Source organism: Peromyscus eremicus, chromosome X, assembly GCF_949786415.1.
Source record: "Peromyscus eremicus chromosome X, PerEre_H2_v1, whole genome shotgun sequence".
Lineage (NCBI taxonomy): Eukaryota > Metazoa > Chordata > Mammalia > Rodentia > Cricetidae > Peromyscus > Peromyscus eremicus.
The window spans coordinates 61047858-61056101 of record NC_081439.1 but is presented as its reverse complement, the minus strand read 5'-3'; the positions used below and the strand labels follow the sequence as shown (position 1 = coordinate 61056101).

The following is an 8244-nucleotide window of genomic DNA, read 5'->3' as shown; positions in this document are numbered from 1 at the left end:
TCAGAGCTTGCTCTCTTTAAAAGAGTTAGGTTCAACCTCTTGTCTTTTCCATGATGTCCAACTCAGACCCCACAGTTTAGAAAACTGAAGACCGGTATAGTCAAAGTTTTCTCCGGTCCTGCACTGCCCTGCGGTCCCATGTTCTTCCGGTCCCACCTGGCCCCGCAGTCCTGCAGCTGCTTATAAAATAATCACTCAAAGGCTCATATTAACTATAACTGCTTGGCCATTAGCTCAGGCTTACTACTGACTAGCTCTTACACTTAAATTAACTCATAATTCTTATCTATGTTTAGCCATGTGGCTTGGTACCTTTTCTCAGTTCTGCCTTGTCATCTTGCTTCCTCTGTGTCTGGCTGGCAACTCCTGACTCTGTCCTTCGTCTTCCCAGAATTCTCCTCTTCTGCTTGCCCTGCCTGTACTTCCTGCCTGGCTACTGGCCAATCAGCATTGTATTAAGCCAGTATACAAAACCATTATCCCACAGCATTTCCCATTTTCTGTCTAAACAAAAAGGAATGTTTTAACTTTAATGTAGTAAAATTACATATAATAGAACAGTTATCAAGCAAGCATTACAGTTACAATATCTAGTCTATTTGTATTTGGCAAAATTAAAGAAAATATTCTATCTATCCTATATTTGTGAGTCTAAAGTTTCATATCTAATTTATCCTTTATCATATAACTATTGAGTCTTCAACTATATCAAAGACTCCAGAAGGATATACTATTACCTAAGTAAACAGGAAATGTATTGTAAGCAACTTCCAAAACTCTAGAATGACAGAGACAGCTGGCTGCCTGGACAGTTACCCAAAGTTCCTCTGTAATGTTGGGGCATCCATTTTTAGCCTATAGGTCTAGAGTCTCTCAGTTGCTTCTCTCTGTGTCCTGTAGAATGTCTCGTAGTTTCTTCTGTGAAGTAGGAACCATCTCACCTTGCAAAGTTCAGTGGTCACCTTCCTATGGGTCCTGCATGTCCAGTTTATACAACATACTGTCAATCAGTTGACTCAAGGGCACTTTTTTGCCCAGTGGCTAACTTTTGCCACAAAGAAAGCAAACTCCATAATGAGTTTCTTCAATGCCCATTATCTTCCCTGAAGTAGATTGGTACTGCCAGGAGCAGACATGTCTCAATGTCCAGAAAGTTAAAGTTCTTAAAACATTTTAAATGCCATATTCTGTAGGTCTTTGAAGTGTTTGAAGATTACCTACCTAATTGAAATATATCTATGTATATCTAGAAAACTTAACTAACATGACTACAAGTTTGATTATCATAGATGATTAACTATTAATCTGTATTTCTTAATGATGCATTACAATTTTAAATGAACTGCACAAACACAATACCTTAAACAAGAGTAGAAATACACACACAGTATAACAAAATTAACTTTAAATTTGAATCAATAAACTAAAATCCACAGCAATGTAAAACATTTCAAACAAATTGTTGCTCTTTAAAAGTAGATTTTATAATCTACCCTTTTATCCTATCATATCTATATCCTATGTACCTATATCATATCCCCCTTTCTTCTTTTAGAAAGAGATTGACTATGGCCAATAACAATTTGTAACCAACAAACTAAATAAAGACAAGTATCCATAATACAGTTTTGGGGAATGTGGGCATAGTGTTCTAGGTAGATAGAGGGCACTGGTAGTCTTATAGGGATCCTGAGAAAATTCGAGATAATGGTCAAGTCCTGGGAAGACCAGCTATAACCTTTGTTGATAGGTACCATCTGTTAAGGTTCAGGAGGTCGGGCTTGATCAAATCTGATCCATCTTAACCTGGAACAAATCCATAGCCTCTTACTTCCTGTGGAAACAAAAGCAGAACCTCCTTTCCAAAGCAACATAAACTTAGATCCAAATTTTGAAGTCAAGATACCTTTAAAATACATATATTGGTTTAACTTAGCAGCCTTCAAATGTCTTTCTGCAGTTACAAATCCCAAAGATAATATAATCTAGACTCTCGGTGTGATTTCCACCTTTACATGGCTTAATTTTTATATTGCTTTTACATTCTCTTTAAAGACTTTATTTTTTAAAACTATTTCCTTATATAACTGTCAATATTAATTTTCTTTTCTCTTCCAAGCCTACGTGCATTTTTTTTTTTTTTTGGTTTTTTGAGACAGGGTTTCTCTGTGTAGCTTTGTGCCTTTCCTGGAACTCGCTTTGGAGACCAGGCTGGCCTCGAACTCACAGAGATCTGCTTGGCTCTGCCTCCCAAGTGCTGGGATTAAAGGCGTGAGCCACTGCCGCCTGGCACCTACATACATTTTTACACACACTGTAAACCATTTAAAGTCTTATTCCATCTGAATCTGTCTTTGTAACTCTATTGCTTTAAACTGCAGTGTTTAGTACTGAAGCAAAAGCCTTGGCTGCTGACTCTGCCCACTTCAACTTCCCAATATGGTGGAGATACATTTACCTCCAGCTCTGGGAGCCATGTGCACCACCAACTCTTGGAAGCAGTGGGTCTATGCCTCCATCAAAGCAGCATATAGCCCAGAAACCATTTTTTTTGTCTGTACTAGCAAAAGCTATATCTACCATGCACCATGCTGCTCTGCTTGCAGATGCCTCTGTGTACTGTGGCAGGAATCCACCATGTTGTAGATCAAGCCCACATGCCACTGTGAAACCACGATACTGTAGCTCATTGCTTGCCTGAGAGACACAACTAAGAAGCTGTTTTTAGCTCTGTTTTTTGAATCTTTTTTTTTTAAGCTTTCTCAGGTGGGAACTCTCACTCCACATTGGGCAGCCATTTGTAGTTGGAAATTTTTCTGTGTCCCGCCTGGCCCACAGTCAGGAAAAATCTCTTACCCACAGTCCCACAGCCTTTATAAAATAACCACTCAGAGGCTTATATTAATTATAACTGCTTGGTCATTAGCTCAGGCTTATTACTGACTAGCACTTTCACTTAAAATTTACCCGTAATTCTTATCTGTTTAGCCACATGGCTTGGTGCCTTTTCTCAGTTCTGCCTTGTCATCTTGCTTCCTCTGTGTCTGGCTGGTGACTACTGACTCCACTCTTTCTCTTCCCAATATTATCCTAGTCTGCTCACCCCACCTATACTTCCTGCCTGGTTACTGGCCAATCAGTGTTTTATTAAATCAGTGTACAAAAGCATTATCCCACAGCAGACCAGAGATTAGACATATAACCAATATCATACAGTGAGTTATTGAGTATGCTCAATTATGGTTGAATTATTGCTGCACAATTTAAGTCAATGTTTAATCCACACTATTTTAAAAACTATTTTCTCCACATGTCAAACCATATTTTCCATGTAATGTTGCCAGTCCTAAGTCCATATTAAAATACTTAATCCCATTTCATTAATGTTTACATATTAGAACCTACTTGTGATATTGAAGATAGCATGAAATTTAATGTGGTTAATATGTGAAAGCAAATAAGGCTTAAAATAATATAATAGAATTTTCATCTATCAAAACTTTCTGGTCCATATAACATCTTCCCGCATATCACACCTTTGCCAATTCTAATGCACAAACTAGTTGCTTTTTCTCCTACTTTCTACTTCTTATCTAGATTGACAGATATTAATTAGTACTACCTGAAAGGAATAAAACATACTGTTCAATCATCAATGTCTCATGGAACATTATATAAGAGTGGGCACAAACTAGTTGCTTTTTCTCCTACTTTCTACTTCTTATCTAGATTGACAGATATTAGTACTACCTGAAAGGAATAAAACATACTGTTTAATCATCAATGTCTCATGGAACATTATATAAGAGTGGGAGGAAAGAATTTAAGAGGTGGGGGGCTCCAAAGGCCCACTCCTAGATGAGGAGTTGATACACTGAGGGAGGAGGGATAGTCACTTCTCTTTGGGAATGTGGCCACTGGCAAATTGCCCATGCCCCAGTGGATGGCCCCATACTTTTTTACACATGGTCATTACTAACTAAACTCTGAGGAATAATAATAATAATAATAATAATAATAATAATAATAATAAATCAACAATAATAATAGTAGGGACAGATGAGTTGGTAAGTCCCAGGGGTAATTAAAGGGTGATAGCAGATGTTAGATAACATAAAAATACATTTTATACAAGTATGAATGTTTTTAAAAAATAGCAAAAGTTTTATTTTTAAAAGACAGTATTCATTAGTGAACAATTTTTAAAACTTTTGTGTTTAATAAAATACACATAGCATGAAAATGCTGAATAGAAACAAGTCATACCCTGATAAACTCATAGAAACAAAGAACCATTGGCTTCATTTGGAAGGCTCTATACACACTATGTATGTGCTCACAAAATATAAATTGTTTGTTAAGTGTCTGATTCAATTTTTTCACTTCTATAAACCCCCAGTGATCATCTAAATCTCTGTCCTTGAAATTAACAAGATGGTGTTAAATTTTAAACTTTTAAATTTTAACTTTTCTTTTATTACCTATCTTAACTCTGCTGATAGTTTCTTCAAGAGCTCTCAGAATATTGTTATTGAGTGTTCATTTGCACTGTTTATGCCTATGCTCCACTAATTTGTAAAACTCTAAGACAGGAATATATCTTTTATTAATTTTTGTATCCTTCAACTATTTAGCACAGTCTTGCACATAGTAGAAGCAACAGTATTTCGTGTATCTGTATGTGATATGCAAGCACACGTGTGCATGTTTACATGCTTGTGGTCACATGTGTGTATACATATGGAAGCCTAAAAGTTGATGTCCATGTCTTCTTCAATCATTCTCCATTTTCTTTATTGAGGAAGGGCTTCTCAACTGAACCAAGAGCTCAATAATTCTGGCTAGTCTAGCTAGCCAGTTTACCACAGGGATTTTCTGTCTCTGCTTCTCCAATGCTGGGATGGTAAGCAACTGCTATGCCTGCCCTCACAATTGGGCAGTGAGAGCTTTATCCTATGAGCCATCTCTTTAGTCTGAGGAACAACTTAATTAGTTATTGACTTGGTTTTTAAAACAGCATGAAAACTTTCTCATAAGTTTCATTAATTTTCATTTATTGGTCCATATAATCCAGTCACTTAAATCAGTACACAGAGAGCAAATAGTCATTTGTAATCTATAACATGGTTGTACCTGTAGCACAAGGACCTAGGTGAGGGACTCTGAGAGGTTGGTAGAGGAAAAAAATAGAAATGAAAGAAGATTCAACTGACAAGAAAAATTCAAGGTAAGAGATGGAAGAAAAATTTTATTTTGTTATGTTGAATACTTTTCAGGAACTCCTCTGATTTTATATGGTGTTCTCATTGCTAGGATTAGAATTAAATGGGAGAAAAGGTATTCTTCCCTCTGATGAACAGTCCTGAATAATTTGTTTAAGAAATTCACTGATAAATACTGCATTATTGGCTTAGTATATTGCCCCCACCCCCGGCACTTCCTCACCCCATACATGTTTTATCAGTGAAGAGCCTCAAGCTAATTATCTCCTTTCTGTAGACTCCAGAGATCCCTCCTACAAATGAAATGTTTATACTAAATGAACACTAGGGTATCTTAAATTTCTGTCAAGTCTCATTATTTTGTCAATATTTGCAGCAAGGAAAGATCACTGCCTTTGTTCTCAGAACTTCCCACTGTAGTCCTGCTATCAACTGACCTTGGCAAGATGACATGATATTTCTGCACTCTATTTGCCAATCTGTAAAGTCTACAGCTAAGTTCCTAAATGTGTCTCTTGTCTCACTTTATCAATGTCTCGACTCCTCAATACTTTATACACATCACCTGAATTTCTCAGTTTATTACTTGCAGCACAACTTTAGTGATCACCCGAGTTTTCCACAACACCCTATATTCCATCAGTAAGTCTTCCCAAATATTCTTGAAAATACTCCTAACCATGCTCTCTTTGGCAGCATATATACTAAAATTAGAACGATACAAGAAGATTATCATGGCCCCTGCACAATGATGACATGCAAATTCCTGATGTGTTCCACATAGTTTATATTTTATTTTGTTATTTATATTTGTAAATGAATGAATGGATGGATGAATAAACAAAAATCTTACCACTAGGATAAAGGTTAACAACTGAACTGTCATACCTGCCAGGAGAGAGTAAGTCAGTTTCTCCAATAGAGTGATAGTGGGTAGGTATATCAACCACTCCAGGACAGGCCTCCTGAACAACATATAAAGGATCCCACAGTTTTTGTGTGTGTGCCTGCTTTTATTTGGCTATAGTTTGGTGGGATTTTGCAGGGGAGGGTATTGTTTTGTTGTGTTTTCTTGGTTTGGGAGTTTTGTTGTTATATTAGCTTTTTGTTTGTATTTTGAGAAAGAACTTAAAGTTGGGTAGGCAGGAATGGGGGGAGGATCTAGATTCTAGCAGGTTATGGAGGAGGGGAAAAATGTGATTAAAATATATTTAAATTTAAAATAGTTTTAAATAATAAAAAAGGAAATACTCCTCTCTTTTCACTCATTTACTGACTCTTTCATATTATTGACCATATTTTTCTCCTAACAGCCTATTAACCAGATAATCTTATCCCAAGTTCATTCCTTGTTACTATTGCCAGAGTGACCCTTTGGAAGGATGTACTGTAACGTGTGGTTCTAGTGCTCAGAATATTTCAATGGCTCCCCATTGTCTCCACAAAACATCTGAGCATTTTTCTGTGTGTTTTTCCTGTTTTTAATTGAAATTTTTTTCATATAATATATTCTGATCACAGTTACCCCTCCTCTTACTCCTCCCCAATCCCACCTTCCCATCCACCCAAGTCCATGTTCTTTCTCTTTCTCTTTTTAGAAAGGAAACACCTGAACTTTTAAACCTTATTGTTCAAAGCCTTCAATGTGCCACTGATGCAATTAATCCTTCCTGCCATGAACTTTTTCATTTATATACAGATTCTCTATGAAATTCTTAAATTTCTAGGTCCTTTATTTGTGATAGAAAAGCTGTGCATTCCCAGTCTTCAAGTCTGGAATCTACACCAAAGGCTGTATAAAAAATATACATGAATTTGCTAACATGGAATATGGAAAACAATAAGTAGTTCAGTTAATTACACTTGAATCTTGGTAGCAAGTTACTGTTTAAGCTTCCATCTAAAAATACAGTGCAAATTAAATGTATAAACAATAGCCTAATCTGAAAGAGCTGATCAATCAATCAAGAGCTATAAGTATATATTCGCCTCAAAACATCATGAAATAGTATCTTTAAAAAGATTGTGAAACTCAAAGAAATTTCTCTAGTGCATTCTGTTTAGAGACAAAGAAGAAAAAATGGAGAACACTCAACTCTTTGAGTGCATTAATTCTACTTCTTTCCATTATTTCTCCTAGGGGCTGTTACCTTTTAAATTTTGTTCAGCTCAAGCATTCTGAATCTGAAAATTCCATACTGAAAGTGACCCAAAATCTAAAATGTTTTTGGTGTCAATATAACAGGTGAAAAGTGACACCCCTGACCTCATGTGATGAGTTTCAGACAAAGTTTTGGTAAGTATAAATGTCGCAAAAAAATGACCTTCAGGCTAAGTGATTAAATCATATATGAAACATAAATGAATTTTATGCTGAGGACTCTCATCCTCCAGCTATGTATACACAAATATTCCACCTTCCAAAAGAAAATACCAAATCTAAAACACTAACATTTCAGATAAAGGATACTCAATTTGCATTTATAAAACCCCAATTATGGAACCCCTTCTCGCAGAAGTAACAGAAAATTAGAGGTTTTCACTAAGACGCAAGACATTTGAATGTCTAGAAGACAATTTTACTTGCTTACAAAGACAGATAAAGTGAAGGAAACGTTGTACAATTGCTTTTACTTCCCCTAAGAACTCGACTTTTTGAAGAACAGGAGAGAGGATTTGAATCACAAATTATGCATAACTTGGTTTCATGTCAAGGAAAATTTTCATAAAATAAGCAATTTATCTATGCAGAAGCTGAACACATTGGTGTATGCTTCATTGTCTATTTGGTAACTTTAGCCTTGTACTGTATTTAGATTCCAAAGCAAATTCCCATAATTTAACAAATTTATGAGTGCCTGGAATGATGGCCAGGAGGCCCACAAATAAATGAGATATTATCTCTGCTTCCCAAAAACAGCAGATTTCTACTCAGAGAAAAACAGATAGGCGTGACTCTGCATATTCTACCTTTGGCCACAAATGATATCATTAATTAGGAGAGGAAAGGTAGGAAGTAAAA

The 8244-nt window shown here is 36.1% G+C and overlaps 1 non-coding gene across 1 annotated transcript; it reads left to right on the top strand.

Moving 5' to 3' along the window:
* The first annotated feature begins 5902 nt into the window (after positions 1-5902).
* Positions 5903-6008, top strand: LOC131900359 (U6 spliceosomal RNA). Its single transcript, XR_009376241.1, has one exon. It is a non-coding gene; the product is annotated as a U6 spliceosomal RNA (small nuclear RNA).
* The last annotated feature ends 2236 nt before the right edge of the window (positions 6009-8244 follow it).